Below are 12275 nucleotides of genomic sequence, written 5' to 3'. Positions count from 1 at the left end.
AAAAGAAGGAAGGAAGGAAGGAAGGAAGGAAGGAGGGAAGCAAGGAAGGAAGGAAGGAAGGAAGGGAGGGAGGAAAGTATACTGCATAGAGAGAATTGCATAGCCTATGGTAGGAATGGCATGCAGAAGTGTCAGAAGTGTTCAGGGCAGAAAAGCTGAGCAGGTCATCTTGGTGTGGATTCATAAGCATAAATGCAGAGTAGCTCCTGCACAGTTTTAGCAGATTAGAGTTCAAAGCGGACTTTGGCAAGGACAGGTTGTATGGTGCCCTGAGCAACCCGATCTAGTGCCTGATTTAGTGGATGACAACCCTGCTGTGGCAGGGGCTAGGAACTAGATCACCTTTGAGGTCCCTTCCAATCCAAGCCATTCTGTGATTCTGTGGCTTTAGATCTCCTAGTAGTTGCTCAAAAGTGGTATGAACAAATGATGCAAAGTACTACTCCAGCATCAACTACTGTTCAGGAGAAGTCAATAGATTATTTTTTGCTGGAAGACTTTGTGCCAGAAAGGGTGTTTTCAGTCTGCATAGCCCTCATGTCCCGTCTGATATCAGCTATCCTCTCAATTCTGGCACATGTGAAAGCATAAAAGCAGCACAAGCGCCATGTCACATACTCTGGCCAATTCAACAGAAATGCAATTTCCAAAAAGCTGTGGGCTGTGTTGGTATTGGTAGGTCACCTATCCACACGCAGACCTGCTATAAAGTGGTGTTGGAGGCGGCGAGCCATTTTCCAGACTACCTGCAGGTCTCCTCAGCTGCTTCTACTGCACTGTGGCCAGGATGTGATGTCCCTCTCCTGTGTGAGGGATACCTGTGCAGTGTTCCCACACACAGCCTATTTCTATGGCTCATTTCTCTCTCAGAGCTGACATGCTGCTTGATGTTGCCTCCTACCAACCAGCAGTAATAATATATTTCCTGATAGTCTTTCTGTAAATGAATGGAAAGTGTTCGTTTTCACAAGTGGTAGAGAAAGAACTGCAATTTGCAACACCCGCATTGCAAGATCTGGTTTTAAGAAAACAGAAAACAGATTTCTTAATGTAGGTGAGAGAACATTTTTTATGACATCCAAAGTTTCCTTTACACTTATGACTAAAACTGTAGACATCTTTTGTCTTTTTTTTGGGGGGGGAGCGGGGTGTTTTTTTGTGTTGTGTTGTTTTGTTTTTTTTGCTTTGAATTAACTCATCAGCATGTGAGAGATTTCCCTGATCACAGTTAATTAAAAAGAAACAACACTGTGTGGTGGCTTGAGAGAGGAATATAGTAGCACAGGGACAGCCAAGCTGAGTCAAACGGAACGTTCATCTCACCCAACACCTTGTCTCCAACAGGGTAAGCACATCACTGCTCTATTCCTGAATATAGTCCTTCATCTAAAAGCTCAAGGCTTCAGAATTTCTTGCTTGGTGGAGAAGTCTATGTATTTAATAGCTTTTGCTGAGTTTGTCTCCCATGAACCAGTTGAGTAGCTCCTTGAACTTCTCTTTATATGATATTTTCCGTGCAGCTTTCTTTTCACGAAACACAATTCTTCTATTTCAGAAAGCCAAAGCTTTAACAGAAGGAAGTTAATTGCACTGTTACAATACTGAAACTGTTACAGGATTTATAGGAAGTTACAGTGAGGTTTTTTGCAAAAGCATTCTGACTCTAAGATTTGTTAAGAAAACCTGAACTGACATTGAAGTATCTGATGCACAGTGAACTAAACTGAGCCCTTAAGGAGTCTAAAATGGTGTGTCTGGGATGCAGAAATGGGATGGTTCCAGTTTCGGTGAGCCAGAATTTGAAAATACCAAGTTGCACAAAGCTCCCCATCCAGGCAGCTTGTAGATGTAGAAGCACAAATGAGGGTAGCGCTGTGAAACTGCCGATGGGGAAGCAGCCATGTGCCTAAACTAGAAGCACTAGAACAGATTGCCCAGAGAGGTGGTGGATGCCTCATCCCTGGAGACATTCAAGGTCAGGCTGGACGGGGCTCTGCTCAACCTGATCTAGCTGTAGGTGTCCCTGTTCATTGCAGGGTGGTTGGTCTAGATGACCCATAAGGATCCCTTCCTACTCAAACGATTCTGTGATTCTAGGCCAACACACCTCTTACCCCAGTGCTGCGTATCCCCAGCGTGCAGCCATAAAGCCAGACTGAATGGGCATAGCACGGTGAAGTGCTGTTGGGGGGTAATGAGTTATGCCCATTATACAGGTTCTGACTATTTTAATATTTTTCCACACTTTCAAGTGCTTCCCTCTCTTGTTTAGAATATTTTTCTTTGGAAATTCTGCAAGTAGAGAAAAGAAAAAAAAAGAAAAAAAAAGAATAGGTGCCGAAGAGTGTGAAGGAGCCTGGGAGAGAAAGAAAAACATAAAGGTAGATGTATATAGAGTAAGCCAGAAATCTTGCAGTCCTCATAATGCTGAGGAATCTCAGCTGCCTTCTCAGTTTGAGTGTTGAGACTGTGCTCGGGGTGCAGTGATTTAAGAATTTCACCCACAGATCCTTTGTTCCAAAGCATCTAGCATGGGTTCTTTATTATAATCAAATTATTTTCTTTTAATTCAGGGTTCAGCCTCTGGGTTACATGTGTTTGAAAACTGGTGGTTTGTTCAGTTTGCGTGCAGTTTCACAATAAGTGCATCCACGTTTTGGGATGAGATAAGAGCATTACATTTAAGAGAGAAAAAATCTTTAAAGAAAGCTCAGCCTGTGTACTCATCCCTCATTGCTTGCTTTCTTACTGTTTGCACAGCACCTGTCGTAAACATTTCTTCTTGTTATGTGGAGAACACTGGGGAAAAAGGAAGAGGAATCAGATTAGGGCAAAGCTATGCTGTCTTTATGAAGTTAGGAAGGAGAGCCTGTGCCTTCCCTTCTCACCAGCATCTGTTCTCTCCTGGCTACCAGCAGTCTGTGCGTCGATAGTCTGGTGGTCAGCAGACTTTGAGACGGCTGTTGGATGGATGTTAGGTTGAGGAATAAGAATTGGCCATGCCTGCTTACCCTCAGCACAGTGGCATGGCTGTTCTCAGGCTTTTTCCATTAGTGCTCAGAGAACACTAATGTGGCCCTTCAGTTCATCCCCTGCTACAACTCTGAGGACTCCTGCTGCTCTTTGAGGTGTGGTTTCTTGATGGAAAAGCCCTGCCCGTCTTAATCATTGTTCCTAGCAGTGAGAGTGCTGTTACTGGAAACGTGGCAAAACGTCTGAAAGTCTCAAGTGATTTATTTTTAGAGCTGTGGTTTGCATGAGTGTGCTTAATGCTGGTTTGTTGGTTGGAAAGGAAAATCTTCAAGGCAAATAAGCGAAAGCTGATCAGTTTGTCTCCTTTTCAGTTTTTTCTTTGTTTGTTTGCTGATAGAGCAGGTTTCTCAGGAAAATATAATGAGATTTTTTTTTATATGTACAGCTGTTAACTTCTGTAAAATCATGTAATATTCATAGAATCATGGGTTGTAAGGGACCTCCTGGAATCATCAAGCTCCAACTCCCCTGCCACAGGCAGGGCCACCAATATTCAGCATACATAAGATTGACCCAGTTTATGTAATGTAATCCATTCATTCATACAAGCATTGCAATCATTACAGCTGTAGGGAAATGGTCGTGGAATTGTGATGTTTTAACCTGAAGTTTGGTGTCTGCACCACTGTTAGATTGTACTAACAGTAATATTGTGTTATGAAGAAGAAAGCGGTATAGGACCTACAACAGAATCTTAATGTTTCATATTTGAATGTTTGTGTTATTTGGGATCGATGTCAGCTACTTTGCTCCTCGTTAATGCATAATTATCTTTCATAACTATGTTATCATTCTGTTTCCTCTAGAGGAAGATACGTTTGTGACCAGAAAAGTACTCTGGCTCTTCCAAGTGAAGGGGAGAAACCTAGACTTGCAAAGACAAAGAAGCTTAACCCTGGATATCTGTAGCTCCAGGCTTCATTTTAGATGGGTTTTGTTTCTACTGCCTGAATTCGTATTCAGTGTCTGCACAAATGTTCATTAATTTTGGTGAAAGATACATTTGAAAGTACACTCCTGCACACTATTCCTTTGGTCTTTGGTTCAGAAGGATGCCAGATCCTGTCGAATCTCAGTGTCAAAGATCTCTATGGGAAAAGACTAGGAAGACTGATGTATTTGCATATGTGAGGTATAGCAACAGTCTGCTGGACTAAATAAAGGATAAATTCCTCCTTGTTTTTAAAGGCAAAAAAGAAGAGTGGGAACATCAGCTAAGAGGCTGTTGGCTGTATTTTATTGAGGGTTGCATTGCTTCGTGGGCTCTACCAACATTTTTATATAAATGAGTTGCAATAATAAGGCTAATCAAATGTCATGCTTCAAGTAGTCAGTTCATGCCCTGAAGGGATTGGGAAGTGCTTCCTCTCCACTGGACAGATGTGCTTCATTGATTAGGATTTGCCCATTTCAGAGGAGGGCTGCTGAGCTAGAGATGCCTCTGATGACACACTGTGGACAGTATCTCATACTGTGTCCCATCAGCAACTTGGCTATTTTATTTTACCTGGGTGCAGAAGTGTTGCAGCAAATTCCATCATTGACAGTGGTTTAATGTGACTATTTCGTAAGTCAGAATTGATGAATGGTCATGAAAAATTTGCTTTTAGTTTGCTAGGAGATCAGTGTACAGATATTTAATCAAATGAGCTAGCACATTGGTGGCTTTGTGCTGTACCAGGAAGGCTGAATTCACATAATTGCATGCCTGCTAGTCCCCCTGAAAGGCAGAGCATCCCTCGTAAAAGTTATGAGCCCGGGTATCCTTACCTCATCTAAGTCCTTTTTGTTTGCTTCTCAGTGTGTGGATTCCATGGCTGATAGCAGCACAGCACCGGGTACAGCCTGGCATGTTCACAAGCTGCCTTCATTAAGATGTGAGATCAGAAGGAGGTGGTTTGATTTCTGTTGGGTATGCATGGTAAATAATAAAGATCTCATGGGTTAGGAAGATGAGGATATATAACACTCTCTGTAAAGCTCTGTGAACATTAAGATGAGGAGCAATTATTTCAAGCTGTAAGAGGGGAAATTTAGATTGGACATAAGATATTCTTTACCATAAGGCTGGTGAGGCGCTGGAACAGGTTGGCCAGAGAGGTGGTGGATGCCTCATCCCTGGAGACATGCAAGGTCAGGCTGTACCAGGCTCTCAGCACCCTGATCTAGCAGAGGAGTTGGACTAGATGACCTTTAAGTGTCTCTTCCAACTCAAACAGTGCTATGTTTCTATAATATTAAGGCAAATAGCATGTTATCCTGAACAATATTTGTTTTCCATATGTGCTGGGAGTTGAGAGCACCATGTAAATAAGTTTAATGCCATTTGTACCTTAACCGTTTTGCCTCGAGGGTGCATTCACGCAGAGCTGGAACCACACATAGTGCTTACTTGGAACTCACCTTGGAAATTACAATGAGTGCAGTCACCTGGCATCTTGGAGGCTGCCTTGCCACGGCGGTTTGATCTGACTGCGTGTATCTGTGTGTGTGTGTGTGTGTGTGTGTGTGTGTGTTTTGGAGGGGAAATTGTATATAAGATCCTATTTTGAGTTGTAACTGCAGCTAGTAAACTTGGAAAAGTTTTATCAAAGTTCTCTGCATGCCAAATATGGAGTGGAAATTTTATATATAACAATGATTCACTTTCAAATTACGGTATTTAAAAAAATAAATTATGTAATTTAATAAATTCTAGCTAATTTAAAAGAAAAAAAATAATAGCGCTATGCTACCATAGTATCGATCGACAAAAGCTTTGTAACGCGCTCCGTTGGAAAGCTCGTTAAGCGTCTTGCTAAGATTTGGGGAAGATAAGAGCGCCCCCTAGTGGAAGTTTTGCGTATAGCGACTGCCGCAGGTAGGAATGCGCGCCCAACAGAAGGGAAAGCAGCAATTTTGTTATAGCTGTGAGTTGTATTCTCGGGAAGCATTTTTGGGTTCGGTTAAACGCTAGAAAGAGTTTAGTGAAAACACAAAGTGCAATGTAAAAAAGAAGCAGTCTTATAATTATTAAACGCCTCCTCATCTGCTTACTTAAGGCTTTGCAGGAAAAAAAAAAGGTAGTTACATCACAAGAAAAGGAATGTTAGGAGAAGCAAAATTAGCTTTTCATTTTACAGCTGAGTGATTTCCTTCGTTTTTTTCAAATTGCTTCATTGAGTTAATGAGGAAGACTACTCTTACAACGTTTTCTTCATTAGAATCACCTGAAATTCTGTAAAATCCGTATTGTCATTTTGTTTTCATTATAGGCAAGCAGTGCCCTTATAGGTAAACAAACACAGATTGTTTTGTTTACATCACTTGTGGTGACCAAACTCAGATGTTTTAAAAACTCAGCATGCAGACAAGAAAATGCTTATGATGTCTAGATTTTGTGATGATCATTTATAATTTAAGGTCATTATGCTTGATGTCAGAATTAATAAAGACTTGAGGCAAAGCTTAGAATAAATTGATGTTCTTTCAAAGGGATTTCAATTACTGGGCCTTTTTATTGTTAATTACTTTATTAATTGAGCAGCAGTACTGTACTGATTCAAAAAATGTTTAAGTGAAAAATCCCACAGAATTTTCATTTAGGTATCCCAGATTTGGATGAGAGCACCTACAACTGAACTATGAGCTGGAAATTAGAGATGGGGCCTGGATTCCTGCCACTGTGGCACACACTTGGTTGCTGTTGAAGTGAGATGAAGTGTGGGGATTTTTCCTTATAACCATTACAGAAGACCTTATGTTAAACTATTGAACAGGTGGGAATTCTGTGTTCCCAGCTCTCTGCATCAGAGGTAAGCGAGTGCTGAATGCCCAGGCAGTCCCCACAGCAGGGAGACTGCTCCCAAAGCAAGGATGTCCTCCAGAAGCTGCTGAGAGGCTGGGATCTGACCGTAAGAGAGGCTTTGTGGCTTGTTCTGTGGAATAAGGGATATTTTGTTGTGCTAAATCATCATCACCTGTGGTTATAGGTATCACACTGGAGGGGTCCCTATCCAATACAGTTTTTATAAACCTTGGAAGTCAAGCTGGCAGAACAAGCTCCAGCTGTGGCTCCCTCTTGCTGAACTGTCTCCAAGTCTGCTCTTGTCTTATCCCTTGCCTGTCATCACCTTTCTTTTCTCTGCCCAGCCCTTGCTTCCTGCTGCCACATGAGGCCTATGGGTGATCCCCTCTGCTCACCTTTCCTGTACTTGTAACCTGCTTCTGAAGGAGGCAAGGTCAGTGCTCCTTCCCCATGCTGAGGCTAGAGGCAGATCTCCAAGGAGGCAGGAAGGAAAGTAGTGCAAATACATCCGTATTTCTTTTTTTGCCTCTCTGTGTAGTGGCATGGCAAAGGCAAAGGTGGGAGGAGCAACATTCTGGAGTAATGGTGTCACATGTGCTCCAGATTTTCATGGTCCTTATGAGACCTGGCAATGATTAGTACACCATGAAGATGAAATGGAATGAGGGTGATGTGAGGAACAGATTCCACCTTTTTCAATCCTGGCCACGAAGGGTTTATTATTCTCTCTGGCACAAAGGAATATGGGGTCTTGCATACAGTATCTTTAGAGGATCTTATGGACACTGTGTATTTCTTGCTTTTAAATAGCATTTCTTATTTCATCCTGTGTGTGTTCACATGCAGTCCCCTGCAAAGTATGAGGTTTTTATTATGCATGTACTTGAATCACATTCTTCTTATTTGATTTCATTGTCACATTTTATATTAGTATTTATTTCATCAAGGCACTTGCTACTTCCATCTTTTCAGCATTTTGAAGAACAGTTAGTACAATTGAGCTCGATACAGTTTAGGCAAGGAACAAAAATCTCTAGAGGGGACTTCATTAGATTTGTGTCTCATCAAGAAATGATTTACAATTTGTATCAAGGTTGTTTGATGGAAAATGGCAGTTTTGTTTTTCCTTCAAATTGCCTAATCTGTGCATTTCTATTCCAGCCTGCTTCATTCTCAAATAAATTGTCATTTTCTCATCTTAACCTTTCTCCATGTTCTTACATGCAGCAATGCTTGGGCAACTGTTCTCAGGCTTTGGGCTGAGACGTGTAAGTAGCCAACATCTTTCTCTGGTATGAGATGGCAAATTTACCTTCTGTGAAGAATTTGATAGAGGGTCATTTGCAAACCTACTGTAGAAAGCAGAAAAACGTGGAGATAAGTATAAGAATTTTCTGGTGGACGAGAAGCTGGTAGGTGGAAGTTAACAAACTGGGATGTGCCAAAAGAGGAAATTTCTGTTTAAAGAAAAGTTATTAATGAATTTCCTCAGGGCTGGTCTTAGGTTTTATCCAATTACATTACAACATTAATGATGTTAGTACAAAAAGCTAAAGTATGTTAATGGAATTTGCTTAATGACTTTGAGGATATCAGTGAAAGAGGTGGAATGAAGTTTGCTGGCACAAACTGCAAGGTCATGCTTTTGCAGCTCTGCTGAAATGCATTTCCTCTATGAACTGAGTGCTGAAATGGAAGGAGGAGCAGGATTCTATATGTGTATCCCAGTAATGCAGTGAGTAGGAGTTTCCAGAGTGATGCACAAAAAAACCCCAACAACTGTAATGGGAGGGTGTGTCAGATAATACATTGCTAGTGGATTTAAGTATTTATAATACAAACTGCCTGTGAAGCCTTGTGAAATTTGCCCAATTCTAGTTGTGTGCAGTGAAATGTGAGATACTGCAAGGTTAAATGCAAAGATGGACTGCTTGCATGGTCAAAATCCAGTACCGGTCTCAGGTGCTTTCAGCATGACTTACTTTTATGAGGCTCATATCAAATGTTGATGCAGTCTAAGTGTGACCGGAGGGTACTGGGGGAATGCAGCATGGTCACTTCTAGCTTTTCTTATCACAAAATACAATAACAAACAGATAACTTTGAATAATGAAGGCTTAGAGGCCTTCTCTCCTCCTTTGATGTTCCATTATAAATCCTCTTGATGTATTTGCAGGGCAAACTCAAGAACAACTGGATGTAACTAGGCCAGGACAAGATTTAGTCTAGGAACAAAAATCATGTTCCTAACCATAAGAAGCATCCCAGTCAGAGTGATGGAGTGAAAAGAATTCTTCAAAAGGGTGTTTCTTGAAGGGGATAACAGATTGCTGGCAGAGAGGAGACTGATAATCTTGGGAGCCTCCTGTAGCTAAATAAAATAGCAGACTATGCTTTCCATGCGCTTGAGCATCCTTAGCTCGCTATACTCTAGACTTTCTTCACTAACTTTGCTTAACTTTATGCACTCTTTTTGAAAATTTGAGTCTAAATGCAGCATACAAAGAATCTATGCAGTAGCTCAGATAACTCATGCATATTGATATCTATCTGTGTGCATTTTCTGAAATGCTGGGACTAGAACCAAGGGTAGCTATTTCATTACTCCTCAGTCATCCGGAGTGTTATCTCCCTACTTAAAACCATATATAAAAGCAATCTTGTGAAAGGCAAAACACGTTCCCTGTACTCTGTCTTCTGTCTTGGGTAGCCTGGAAGGAACAAGGGATGATAGGTATGATCTAGTTGGCAGGTGTTTTATGTTTTGATGTATTTTCTACATGTCTGTGCATTTGGTATCAGTCTGTGCATGGTCACACAGAACCATGAAAGCACTGGGATGGGAAGAGACCCTGGAAGGTTCCTAGCCCAACATCCTTCCCAGGGCAAGGCTACTGAATGTAGACAGGGTTGCTCATGGCTCTCTCCAGTCAGATCTTCAAAATCTCCAAGGATGGAAGGTGCACAACATCTTCAGGCAAAGCTTTCTGAACACTTAGTTACTCTGCTAGTGAAAGTTATTTTCCATGTATCGTCCTCTTTTTCAATTTTTGACTATTTTCTTTCATTGTCCTATTGTGTATGTCAGCAAAGAACCTGACTCTTTCTTCTCAGTAACCTCTAATACTGGAAGTTTGGTACCCACTTAACGTCTTTGACGTGTTTAAAATACTTTGCTAAAGTCTGCATCTTCACAAGTAGGTATTCTCCTGTGTCAGGAAGAAAGAGTCACAGCACTCACAGTTTCCTTTCTTTGCAGTAGATCTTGAGAACCGTGTTCAGTAATGATTTTGAAGGGCTTATGGCAATGTGAGTGTAGAAAACGATTCCTATTTAAAATGGTTATTCTTTACATAATTACAAAATCTTTTACATACAAAAGATGCACATAGAAAATCACAGCTCCTAATTCCAAAAGCCTATAGTCTTTCAAAAGGAAATCATCAGTTTGCATAGTCCTGGGCCTATTTGTTTGTGCTGCACTTAAGAAGAAAAATACATATAATCCACATAAATGTATTTGTTACTACTGATGGTGACAGATATACTGCTGGACTTTCAAATTAAGTCACATATTTTCTATTTAACATGAAATTAAAACTATTTTTGGAATAGCTTAACTAGCATCTTATTATTTTCGTGTGATAACAGTCCTTCATATACCATTACTGAATTTGCCCTAGCTTTACTTGAAGGCAAGTTAGACTTCTTGGGTAGAAAAATTCCTAATGTTGTACATGCAGCATTTCTGTTGCCACAGGTTCACTTTCTTCTTTTTCCCCTTCTGGATTACTCTAAATCACTGCTGTTAACAGTTGTTTGATGTCTGAGAGTGAGTGATCTCTAAAGACATTCTTTGTTATTTGACATTCTTTAATCAGCTGTAGGACACTAATCTTCTCATTGGCAGCCATGCAAAAATAAGTAAATAAATAAATTAAATAAAATGGTGCTATAAAGCTTTTGTGAGTTTTCTCTGCTAGCACAGATACAGAAGTTAATTTGGTGTTCCAGAAGTTATATTTTTGGAAAAAATGTTTGCAATTTCTAAACAAAAAATCTGGACTTTTATAATGAGTGCTAAAGCAACAGATTAATGAAACAGAAACTGAAACTGCTAACAGGGAGTATTCTTCTTAAAATGCAAAGAAATGTGAGGTTTCACATTTTGTAAGTGCTTCCCAGTGCCAAATGCCAAATTTCTCTTGGCTGTAACAGGCTGTTGTTGCAATTTAGTTCCTAAGCAATCTCTCTTGCAATCCAGGGTTAGAAATCTGATATACGCTGTCTGACTCGAAGCCCTTTCCTCATTTTATTTAGATCAGTAAGGACAACAAAATTATGGTAGACTTTATCTTCGTCTGAAGATGCGTGTGAAATAATGCAAAGCTTAGTTAAAGCTTCTTTTTATTTTGGGAATGCTCCAGCCCTAAAACTTTGCTTATAAGGAGATATCCTGATATGACTGGTATGTATATAATAAACACAATAAGTAGTTACTTCTCACTCACTACATAATGTTACGTGACTAGTTAGTTTTCAAGGTTGGCTTGAAGTTTTTACTCTGTATAGGCAGGCATTCCTTGACTCCATGCCTTGCAGATTGAGACTTCTATATAAGTGTCTACAAGATAGATATACTGAAGTTACAGACATCTAAGATCCCACTATGGTCAGCATACACAGTACAATGTATAGGGTGTCTCTGAAGTGATGTAGCTCATTCTAGAGTCAGCACCTACCTTTGGCCAGCTGCGTAACTCTCCAGACATTACTGAGTTAGGCAGCTCCCTGGTGGCTTTTGATGCTGCTTAGATGCATAGCTTTTATGCAGATCCTTGAACTGAGAGTTCTTAGCTTGGAAGTAGTATCCTGCTCTATCTCTGAGCAGGGGTTTCCTGCAGATGTTGCTGCACCATACGTCACTGGGATGGCAAAAGGATTAAACAACAAAAGCTGGTGGCCAGTTCGGAAATTGGAAACTGACCATTTCGAGGGGCAAAATCCCAGATGAATAATGAGATGTCTAGTTTTGTGCCACAAAACACAAATTATATTTCTTACATTTAATTTATCTGAAGTGGCAAATTTTTCCTTTAATGTGGAGTAGCTGAGTGGCTATAGGAACACTGCTACCACTGTGTGAAGTATGTGCAGTGCTCACCATCCCAATTAAAAATAATAGAAGTGGTGGAGACTCGTATCTTCCAGAAAACCAGCCAGCTGAGCGTCGTTCCTACATGCTGAGTTGGTGAGGTACGTGGTAAGAATGGATAAACGTTGACTTCTTAGGGGTGTCTTAGTTGACTTTTGCTGAAAGTGGTGACACTTTCAGTAAAAGATATATATAATGAAATCCATGACAATCTGAGAGCACAGCTAACAGTATTAAGATCACAAAGTTTTTAAAGGGATGGCTTAGAAAACCATTCCCATCACAGCTGTCTAGCATCCT

This window comes from Meleagris gallopavo, chromosome 1 (genome assembly GCF_000146605.3).
Source record: "Meleagris gallopavo isolate NT-WF06-2002-E0010 breed Aviagen turkey brand Nicholas breeding stock chromosome 1, Turkey_5.1, whole genome shotgun sequence".
NCBI classification, from domain to species: Eukaryota; Metazoa; Chordata; class Aves; order Galliformes; family Phasianidae; genus Meleagris; species Meleagris gallopavo.
This window is presented reverse-complemented; position numbering follows the sequence as displayed.